We start from the raw sequence: 11678 nt of genomic DNA, 5'->3' as shown, positions 1-11678 counted from the left end.
ACAGAGCATAACTTGGGGTGTGATGGCAGCTAGCCAAAGCTCATCACAGACCATGGGGGCCCAGGATAACATTTATGTTCTTGGAACCTGCAATTTTAAAGCATTCTCTCCTCCTACCCCATATGTATGTATGTATATTACTAATATATATTAAATTATATATATATATATAAATCATTGGTTCCAAAGTCATAAATAATAATATATATTATTATTCCAAGGGCAAAAGTAATAATATGTATAATTTTACACATATATACATGATCTACATATATAATTTTACACATATATACATGATATACATATATACAATAATATGTATAATTTTACACATATATACACATCAGCCTCTGGCCAGTAGGGCCAGAAGAGCTTTAGGTGAAGCAGGAATGGGTCTCCAGGGACTCCACCCACCCCAGCTTTCCTGCCACCCTCCCTCACCTCTTTGCAGAACCCCAAAGGGTCACAAAACACCATTTGAAAAGACCTAACTCTATCCTCCATCTCCCCAATTTTACAGATGAAAACACAGACCCAGCGGTCAGTGACTGGCCCACTAGCCCTCCCAGCCCAGGGCCCGTCAGCTTTGCACTCCTATGAAGCTTCTCTGTGAGATAAGAGCTCTGAAGATGATTGGGAAGAAGCGGGAGGACAGGCAGTTTTGTTCAGATGACCTCAAAGTCTCCCTTTTTGGGGCCTTGGTACTGTCATCTGGACAAAGGGGAAGGCTGAGCAAGACTACCACAGAGAGACTGCCCATCCCTGGACCCTGTGCTCATCAGCTGGGCCTCGATCCCTTATCAGGGACCCCATCCACAGGTCCAAGATCTCAGGCTCTGTCCTTCCAAATCCCACCCCCAGTCTCTGAGTGGGGGTTGGGAGTGCCCAATAGCTGCCTATGAATGGAGCCCAAGGACAGAGTGCTGAGCAGAGGGACAGGTGGCCCTACTGGCCAGAGGCTGATGTGATCTAACCTGGCGGCTCACAGTATTTTTAGGCCTTTGTGTTCACCCCTGCCCTTGGGCTGGAAGCAGATTAGAGAAAAACAAAAATGGAATGACCTCTGCTTGGTCTGGCAACACCACTGAAGGCAAGGAAAGACTCTGGGAAAATGCAAAACAGCCTTTGATTTATTTTTGCTTTCTCTTCTCTCAGCAAGCAGGAGTGAGGCCGGGACGTGTGAGAGGCTTGTGGGGCATCAGGGGGCCCCTCAATCCTGCAGATGCCTCATTCGGAACCAGGAATTTCCTCCCATCCGCCCTGGAAAACTCAAGCATCTGCTCATGTCCCCTCCGAGCTGAGCGCCTTGGATGACTCATGAGTGCCTGTGACTGGCCACACTGTCCAGTCTCACCCATTGTGGCACTATTTACCTAACAAACACTGATGTGCCAGGTACTATTCTCAGCACTTCCTAAAACCAACTCATTTCATTCTCAAACAACTTCACTTTTACAGATGGGCAAACTGAGTTTCAGTGAGAGATGGTTTAACCTGCCTGAGGCCTTAAGCAGCAGGGCTGGAACTCACATGTAGGCAGTCCAGCTCCAGAGAACACATTCATACCCTCCTGGCTAAGCCACTGCTCCACCAAGTCTGACATCCTTCAAGGATACAGGATACCAGGAAAATGCCCTCTGAAGTAGTCCCCATTGCTCCCACAACCCCCAAGATCACTCACATACAGTGGGAGCCTGTTGTCCCAGAATAATTTTTTAATGTATTTTTTCTTTTTTTTAGACAGAGTCTCACTCTGTCACCCAGGCTGGAGTGGAATGGTGCCACCTCAGCTCACTGCAACCTCTGCCTCCCAAATTCAAGCAATTCTTGTGTTTCAGCCTCCTGAGTAGCTGGAATTACAGGCACCCATCACCATGCCTGGCTGATTTTTGTATTTTTACTAGAGACAAGGTTTCACCATTTGGCCAGGCTGGTCTTGAACTCCTGACTCCAAGTGATCCACCTCAGCCTCCCAAAGTGCTGGGATTACAGATATGAGCCACTGTGACCAGTCTTTTTTTCTTTAGAGACAAAGTCTCACTCTATCACCAAGGATTATGGTGGGGCCATCACACCAAAAGCCAAAATTTTGCCGAAAGCCTGAGGGGGCAAAAGGAGAACTGAAACTCACTCAGCAGATATTTCTGCACTGGCCCTTCTGGCTCCTTCTCTTCTTAGCCTTCCACCTCTCGTTCTAGGCCCAGGCCCTGTCATCAGAATTCCTTATTCTCTTCCCTGAGTCTAGGAATCCTTCTTTCCTAGTCCATGCTCCAGCCAGAGTGAGTAAATCCAAAGGACATCTCCATAATTTCCTCAGAGATGTCTCCTCCCTGCTCTCAGGGAGCACAGTTATGAAGTGTCTCATCAGCACCTGCGTGGGGCATCAGCACAGGAAGTGCCTCCTAGACACGTGCTGACGGAGAAATGCAAGGCTGTTTCAGTACCCTGGGCCCGGGGTTTCTTCCTTCCAGATGAAGGCTTTTATTTTTATCTTGGAAAACAGAACACCCTGTAAAGTGTGTCCCTAAATAAAAAAGCAATCTTAGCCCAAAGGGTAACTCAAGCGTCACCCAAGAAGAGGTCTGAACTGGAAAACCGCTTTTAAATAAGCATCCCTCCATTCCCTGCAGAACGCATAGGAACAGCTGTAATAACTGAGCAATACATTCATGGGGTATAATTACAAAAGTTTATTTGGTCTCCCAGGATCTCTTCAAATGCTTTCAGTGCCTCTGGGTGAAAAATTCAACACTCCCATGGCATTTCTGATCATTCCAGGTGTGATGGTTCGTTTTATTTGTTAACTTGGCAAAGCTGTGATGTCCCCAGATTTTGGTCTGAGTGCTTTTTGTTTTTGTTTTGTTTTGTTTTGAGACAGAGTCTCTCTCTATTGCCCAGGCTGGAGTGCAGTGGTGCAATCACAGCTCACTACAGCCTCTGCCCACCCCCCACCCCCACCCCGTTCAAGTGATTCTCGTGCCTCAGCCTCCTGAGTAGTTGGGACTACAGGTGTGCACCACCACATCTGGCTAATTTTTGAATTTTTAGTAGAGACAGTGTTTTGTCATGTTGGCCAGGCTGGTCTTGAACTCCTGACCTCAAGTGATCCACCCGCCTTGGCATCCCAAAGTGCTGTGATTGCATGTAGGAGCCACTGCACCCAGCCAGTATGGGTGTTTTTCAAATGGGATTAATATTTAAATCAGCAGACTGAATGAAGCACATTGCCCACCATGATGCAGATGGGCCTCACCAAATAAGCTGAAGGCCTGAATAGCCTTATAAGACCAGCCTCCACAACCCCTCCTCTAACAAGAGGGAATTCTCCAGCAGGTGGCCTTCAGACTTCACCTGCAGCATTGGCTCCTTCTGGTTCTACAAGAAAGGGCACCATCAGCTGTCTTAGGTCTCCAGCCGCCATAATTGCATGAACAAGTTTCTTACAATAAATCTCTTCCTCTAAATATCCATATCCTATTGATTCTGCTTCTCTAGAGAACACTGACTAATTCACCAGGCTTTTTTTTTAAGCTTTACATTCATTTCAGGTTTTTAAATACAGTCTTAGAATGTCCCGTCTGGGAGCAGCCAAATTTCCAACTTTAAGTTTACTAGAGTGTGGGTGGATCCCTTTTTCTCTGTCTCTACCATAAAGTCTCCCCTGCCCTCAATGTTTCTTAGGTGGTTTCTAACCCCTGGCATGGGGTGAGGAGGGGGCAAGGGAGGTAGGTGCTGTCAGCAAGCTGGAGATTTTTTACTTGCGTGATACGGGTCCAGGATGGTTTTTGGCTGACCTGTGTGTCAAGATGATTCATCTTGTTATCTCCCGGGGTGCTTTCACAGATTCTGGAGACATCCCCACTCCCAGCTGAAAGCCTCTCATCCTGCCTTTTGCTGTGGGAGACACACTCAGCTCCCACTGGTGGCTCTCTCCTAGCCTCCTGATTTTTCCCTTCTCTCCAAGTTGGCATGCATCAATGCTCCATCTTCCAAAGACATGCCTAGAACCTGACCACTTCACACCACCTTTTCTGCTCTTACTCTGTTGTGAGCCAACATCATCTCTCAGTTGGAAAAGATTCCTCCCTAGACATTTCTCCAAAAAAGATATACAAGTGGACAACAAGCACATGAAACATCATTAGTCATTAGGGCAATGCAAATCAGAACTAGAGTGAGATACCCTTTCACACCCATTAGCACAAATTTTATTTAAAAAAATGAGACATAACAAGTGGTGGTAATGCTGTGGAGAAACTGAAATGCTTATACATTGTTGGTGGGAACATAAAATGGTGCAGCTGCTATGGAAACTGTACGGTGGTTTCTTGAAAAGTTAAAAATACGCTGGGTACAATGGCTCTTGCCTAATCCCAGCACTTTGGGAGGCAGAGACAGGAAGCTCACTCAAGCCCATGAGTTTGAGACCAGCCTGGGCAATATAGGGAGACCCCACCTCTACAAAAGATTTTTAAAAATTAGGCAGCCATGGTGGTGCATGCCTGTAGTCTCAGCTACTCGGGAGGCTGAGGTGAGGCTTCACTTGAGCTTGTGAGGTTGAGGCTGCAGTGAGCTGTGATTGTGCCACAGCACTCCAGCGTGGGTGACAGAGTGAGACCCTGAAAAGAAAGAAAGAAAGAGAAAGAAAGAAAGAAGAAAGAAAGAAAGAAGGAAAAGTTAAACATAGAATCACCATATGATCCAGCAATTCTACTTCTGGGTATATACCCAAAAGAATTGAAAACAGAATCAAACATGTACTTACACAACCATGTTCATATCAGTATTCACAATAGTCAAAAGTTAGATATAACCCAAATGCCTATCAACAGATGACTAGTTCACCATGAGAACCTGATGATGAAAAATAAAGAAATAAACAGCAAAACAGATGAATGGATAAACAAAATGTGATACATCCATCCAATGGAATATTATTCAGCCATCAAAAGGAATAAAGGAATGAGTACTGATACATGCATCAGCATGGAGGAACCTTGAAAACACTGTGCTTAGTGGAATAAGCCAGATCCAAAAGGCCAAATGTATGATCCCACTTATATCAAACATTTTTTTTTTTTGGAGGCGGAGTTTCACTCTTATAGCCCAGGCTGGAGTGCAATGGCAAGATCTAGGCTCACTGCAACCTCTGCCTCCCGGGTTCAAGCCATTCTCCTGCCTCAGCCTCCTGAGTAGCTGGGATTAGAGATGTGAGCCACCACCCCTGGGTAATTTTTGTATTTTTAGTAGAAATGGGTTTTCACCATGTTGGCCAGGCTAGTCTCGAACTCCTGACCTCAAGTGATCTGCCTGCCACAGCCTCCCAAAGTTCTGGGATTACAGGCGTGAGCCACCATGCCTGGACTATATCAAACATCTTGAACAGGCAAATTCATCAGGACAGGAAGTAAATTAGAGGTTACCAAGGACTGTAGAGGGAAGGGAGAATGGGGCATTATTGCTTAATGGGTTCAGAGTTTTTGTTTGGGATGAAAAAATGTTCTGGAAATAGAGTAGTGATGACTATATGACATTGTGGATGTACTTAACGCTGCTGAATGGAACACTTAAAATGGATAAATGATGTATTTTATGTTATTTATGTGCCACCGGTAGAGGGTTGTGACTGCAAGTTGTCCAGGTTCTTGGTGTTTTGAACAAAGAACTGAACAAAATGCCCAGCAAAGTGAAGAAAGAATGAAGCAACAAAAGAACAAAAGCAGGGATTTATTGAAAATGAAAGTACACTCCACAGCATTGGAGTGGGCGGAGCAGCGGCTCAAAGGCCCGCACAGGGAATCTTCTTGGGTCCAAATACCCTCTAGAAGTTTCCCATTGGCCACTTCATGCTCACCTCATGTAAATAAAGTGGTAGCCTGCAATCAGTCTAATTGGTTGCAGAAAGCAGCCAACCAGAGACTGAAGTGAAGTTACAAAGGTCATACTCCTGTGCAAACATCTGACTGGTTGCAAAAAGCAACCAATCAGAAGCTAGGGTGAAGTTACAAAGTTATACGTCTACGCAAATCAGTCTGATTGGTTGTGGAGAACAACCATTCAGAGGCTGAAGTGAAGTTACAAAGTTGCAAAGGAAGACTCAACCCCCAATCAGTCTGATTGGTTGCGGACAGCTGATTTCCCATCTGCTGCCCAGAAAAGGCTGGGGCTTTACAAAGGGAGTAGCCTCTGGTCCTTTAGTTACTTAGGCGTGGAAAGTTAGGGTTTTCCTTTCAGTTTAGTCCTAGGAAGGTTTAAGTTCCCTGCCTTAGGTTGCCTGCCTGCAGACTCTGTTCTCCTGCCTCATATGTTTTACTACAGTTTTTTTTCTTTTTCTTTTTTTCTCTTTTTCGTTTTTTTCTTTTCCCTCTGATGGTTAATACTGATTTTTTTTTTTTTTCTTTTTAAAGCAAGGGGAAAAGGCTCCTCTCTGGTCTCCCTATCTGCACTCCCCACACAGTAGCCGAGGGGTCCTATGAAACTCTGTCACCTCCAGCCTCTGCTCAGAACCGTGTCTCTCACTCTCTCAGATAAAGGCCAGTTGGCCCTCAAAGCCCCGCAAGACCTGGCCCAAGTGTCCTCCCAGCTTCCTCCAGGCCTCACTCCCTGGAGTCTGCCTCCTAGCTGCCTCTCTGACCCATGTCATTACTGCTCAATTGATTATTTAAGAGAAGCCAGAAATCTGGATTTTTAGTGAAATTCTCCAATGTTTCAAGTACTAAGAACTAGTGCAGGTTTTAAAAACATCATGTGGACCAAATGATACCTACCCATGTACTAAGTTAGGCCCATGGACACCTGGTGGCGGCAAACGGTGGGTGCAGGGTATTCAGATTCTTCTCCCCATGCTTACCTCCTCTCCTGGGCTTCAAACCATCCATCTAACCAGCTGCCTCCTGGGCATCTCCACCTGGATGGCCTCCCAGACTTTCAGAATCAACAGGTTCCACCCTGGATTCTTCCTCCCTTACCCTCAACGAGAATCTCCAAGCTCCTCATCTCAGTCACGCCCCCAGCCCTCTTCTCTCACTCACCCCTTCTTCTTGTCTCCTAAATCAGTATTTCCCAGCCTGCCCTTCCCAAGGCTCCTGCCCGGGCTCAGGCCCCCATCATCTCACTGGGTGCCTGTCCCTCATCGTCTCTTCTCTGACTTAGCAACTTCACTTTAAGATATAATTAGGGGAGTGGGTGAAGTGCACAACAATCTTGTCAGCTCAGGTCCTGCAAAGGTCTTGATCCCGCCTTGGGGTAGAGGGATTTTTTATATACATAGTATGTAATATACATATCAAACATAAATATCAAAATATGTATCATATATATGTCAAAGTGTAAAATTCTGAAGTGTATAGCATCTACCCTCCTGCTCCACCCACATCAGGATTTTAAATAGCAACTACCCCCCTGCACCAGGAAGTAGAACATTTCCAGCTTCCCAGCTGGCTCCCTCATGCCCCTTCTCAGTGACCACTGTCTCCCTGCTCCCCAAATGCTATTCTGATCTTTATTACTGCAAACCAATGAAGCCTCTCCTAGAATTTCACATGAATGGGATCATCCAGTTAGTAGAATTTTATGTTTTTTTTTTTGCTCAGTATAATGATTCTGAGATTCATGTATGCTGTGTGTGCATGAGTAGTTTGTTCTTTTTATTATATGAATGCACCACTGTGTAAATTGATCACAATTTGTTTATTCAGCCACCCATTGATGGCTATTGGGCTGTTTCTGGCTTTTGGCAATTTTGAGGATGTCTGCATGAACTTCCCCGTGGCAGCCTTTGGTGGATATAAGTCCACCTAGAAGCAGAATTTCTGGGTCCTACCTTAAGTGCATGTCTGCCCTTCATATAAAATGACAACGAGGAAAAATGGCTGTAGCTTGCACTTTGCATTCCCTCCATCAGGGAATGAGCGTTCCAGTTGCTCCACAGTCCTGCCAATACTTGACATTGTTGGTCTTTGATTTCACCAGTGCTTTATCTGGAGAGTCCAGGCATGGTCATGGTTGAAGTCTCTGCTCTCAGCGCCCGCCTCAGTCTCTCTGCAGCCAGTCTGACCTGATGACCTTTTGCCATCATGCCCTTAGAAAAGCCCCTTTGTTTTAAGGGCCCCTCCAGCTGCTTCTCTTCCCATGGGGCAAGGAATTTGCAGGACCCAGAGGACACCCCTTCTTGGAGCACACCCTGACCCCTTCTAGACCAAGCCATGAGTATTCAGTACCTGAGGATTCTCTGTCCCCATGTCCCAGTGTCCTGAAGCCTATTGCCAGGGCCTGTGTGGGCCTCTTCTCCAGCCCACACTCTGGAGGGCAGACTGTCCTCTCGAGGTGGGAGAGCAGCAGGACTTGTTTTCCAAGCCTTAGTCACAAACCTGCTAATGAAGACAGGATGTAGCAAAGAAACCTGCGTAAACCAGCCAGGACCAGGATAGTGATGGTAGCAACCTCTAGTTGCCCTCTTTGGTCATTATATGCTAATTATGATATATCTGCATAAGACACGCCTACCAGCCCCATGACAGTTTTCAAATGCATGGCAATACCCAGGAAGTTACCTTATATGGTTCCTGAAATTCCTTACCCATTTTCCAGAAAGTTCATGAATAACCTGCCCCTTATTTAGCATATAATTAAGAGAGGGTATAAAAAGAGCTAGGCAGCAATGCAGGAGTGGTTCTCTGGGCTCCTCTGCCTGTGGGAGAGCCCTGCTCTGTCTGTGAGGCAGCGTTTTGCTATACACTGCTGCTCTAATAAAATTGCTTTCTTTCACTGTTGCTTGATCTTGAATTCTTTCCTGAGCGAAGCCAAGAACCTACCAAGGTTAAGCCCTAATTTTGGGGTTCACCTGTATCACTCTGGTGTGTGTACCACTAGACCTGAGGGCTGGCCAAGGACAGCTGCAGGTTGGGGTGTTCACCTGCAAGCATGTGAAGTCCTTAGCTGTAGAGGATGGAGCCCAGGATCAGGAAGAGAAAGGGGGTGGGCTGCAAGCCAGGGTGACTTTCCATACACTCCCACGTGTGGAACTTCCAGGAGTCCAGGAATCCCAGATTTCTACCTAGCTTCCAGGATATTATGCAGCTTGGGCTTCTGTAACAGAGTGCCACACACTGAGTGCCTGAAGCAGCAGAAATGCATTCTCTCCACCTGGGATCAGAAGCTCAAAATCAAGGTGTCAGCAGAGTCGGTTCTTTCCAAGGGATGTGAGGGAAGGATCTGTTCTGCAGAACACCCATGAGTCCAGCAAATCACCAGGAGCTAGGGGAGGGACCAGGTGTCCAGTCCTGCAGTGTCACCTGTAGGCCTTGTGACTAAGTGGTCTCATTGTCCCCTCTGGGCCTCAGTTTGTCTGCAAAATGGGAAACTTAGCTCCAGAGATTAAAAAAACAAACAAACCAAAACTGGTTGTCTTCATGTCAAATCTTGTCCCCAAATATGTTTTTTGTTTGTTTGTTTGAGACAGGATCTTACTGTATCACCTAGCCTGGAGTGCAGTGGCGCAATCTTGGCTCACTGCAACCTCTGCCTCCCAGGCTCAAGCGATTCTTGTCTCCATCTCCTGAGTAGCTGGGATTACAGGCATGCACCACCACACCTGGCTAATTTTTTTCTACTTTTAGTAGAGATGGAGTGTCACCATGTTGATCAGGCTGGTCTCAAACTCCTGGCATCAGGTTGATCTGCTCACCTTGGCCTCTGAAAGTGCTGAGATTACAGGCATGAGCCACCATGTCCAGCCCCCAGATATGTTTTGTTTGACCTGCATAGTGATGTATGAACTTTGAATTGGTTGCCAACCTGTAAAAATCAGGAAACTTCATCTACAACCCAAATGTCTGGCCTCTTTTGAGAAATGAGCCCTTTTTCTCTTATGGCTGTGATTGGCTGGGCAAAGTTGTGGCAGCCCCTTTTACAGATCTCTAAAAGCCTGTCTTAAAAATCTAAGCTTTGTCCGGGCATGGTGGCTCATGCTTGTAATCCCAGCACTTTGGGAGGCTGAGGCAGGCAGATCACCTGAGATCAGGAGTTCAACACCAGCCTGACCGACATGGTGAAACCCTGTCTCTACCAAAAATACAAAAATTAGCCAGGCATGTTGACAGATGCTTCTAATCTACTCAGGAGGCAGAGGCAGGAGAATTGCTTGCACCTGGGAAGCAGAGGTTGCAGTGAGCTGAGATTGCACTGTGGCACTCCAGCCTGGGAGACAGAGGGAGACTACGTCTCAAAAAAAAAAAAAAAATCTAAGCTTTAAGTCAGATGCAGTAGCATGCTCCTGTAACTCAGGAGACTGAGAGCCCAGGAGGGTGAGACCCTGTCTCAAAAAACAAGCAAACAAACCCCCATTAAGTGTTGATGAAAAAGATTCGAAGAGGTAGAGGATAGATCACCAGACAAAGCAGGTGAAAATACAGGAGTTTCAGTGTGGCAGCTGTTGGTGGGGACTTGAAAAGCTGGGTTTCCGGGAGGGCCACACAGTTCAGTGCAATTTCGAATTTTACCACCAGGGAGAAGCAGAGCCACAAAGTTGACCTGAGTGGTCCGGTCCGGTTCCTCTGCCAGGACCTGGGGGGAGCCAAGAGTCACGGGGGCTGCCTGGAACTGAGGAGGATGGGAAGCTGAAAAGAGATGGAAGAGGGAGGAGCTGGGGACTGTGCCTGACCCAGTGTCCAACAGCTGAGGGAGGCCAGTGGAGGGAGAAGTCCTAGTGGGTGCAGTCGGGGCAGGTTTCTAGAAGAGGACAGGCCTTCAAGACAGGCAAGATTTGGATAGAAACGGGACGTGGGGGGGCCCTCTGGGAGGGAGGTATGGCTTGAGCAAATGTTTGCAGAAGGAATGGGCTTCATGGGAGGTGTGGCCTTGCCTGAGGCAGGGTGACTGTCTGAAATTCTGAAACATGCCTCAAGACATTGTTTCAGTCATGATCAAGTGACAGAAACCCACCTCGAATTGAGTTAAGAAAAAAAGAGGGCTGGGTGCAGTGGCCCATGCCTGTAATCCTTACACTTTGGGAGGCCAAGGCAAGAGGATCACTTGAGCTCAGGAGTTTGAGATCAGCCTGGGCAACAAGATGAGACCTGTCTGTACACAATTCTTTTTTAAAAAATTAGCTGTGTATGGTGCATGCCCCTGTAATTCCAGCTATTTGGGAGGCTGAGGGGGAGGATCACTTAAGCCCAGGAGTTCAAGGCTGCAGTGAGCTATGATCACACCTCTGCACTCCAGCCTGGGCAACGGAGTGAAGCCCTGTTAAAAAAAAGAATGAAAAACAGAAGAAAAAATGAAAAATTATTCTCACATGTAACTAAAAAGTGCATCAAGTGATGTCATCATGCATCTGCCTCTCTCTGTCTCTTAGCTCTCTCTCTCTCTCTGTAGTGACTCTGTTCCAGCAAGCTTCCTTCTCCCAGTGGCAATGTGGCTGCCCACAGCTCCAGGCGGACTCCCTAAGACAGCTTAGCCACCACCAGCAAGAGACGACCTCATTCACAGTGACTGCACGGGCATCCCAGGGATCACGGAGTGGCCTGGACTGTGTCATGTGCCTATCCAGAACCTCATTGCTGCAACTCTCATCCATATGGTCTCAGTCACAGGCCACCTCTGGCATGGGGGTAGATCTGTCCACTCAGCGCCCCCCAGACTGATACTGATGTTGAGGGTGGTCTCCAAAGGAAAAG

The sequence above is a fragment of the Aotus nancymaae genome, unplaced genomic scaffold (genome assembly GCF_030222135.1).
Source record: "Aotus nancymaae isolate 86718 unplaced genomic scaffold, 86718_ANA_hifiasm-v0.15.2.pri h1tg000046l, whole genome shotgun sequence".
NCBI lineage: Eukaryota > Metazoa > Chordata > Mammalia > Primates > Aotidae > Aotus > Aotus nancymaae.
Note: the sequence above shows the minus strand (reverse complement) of the source record.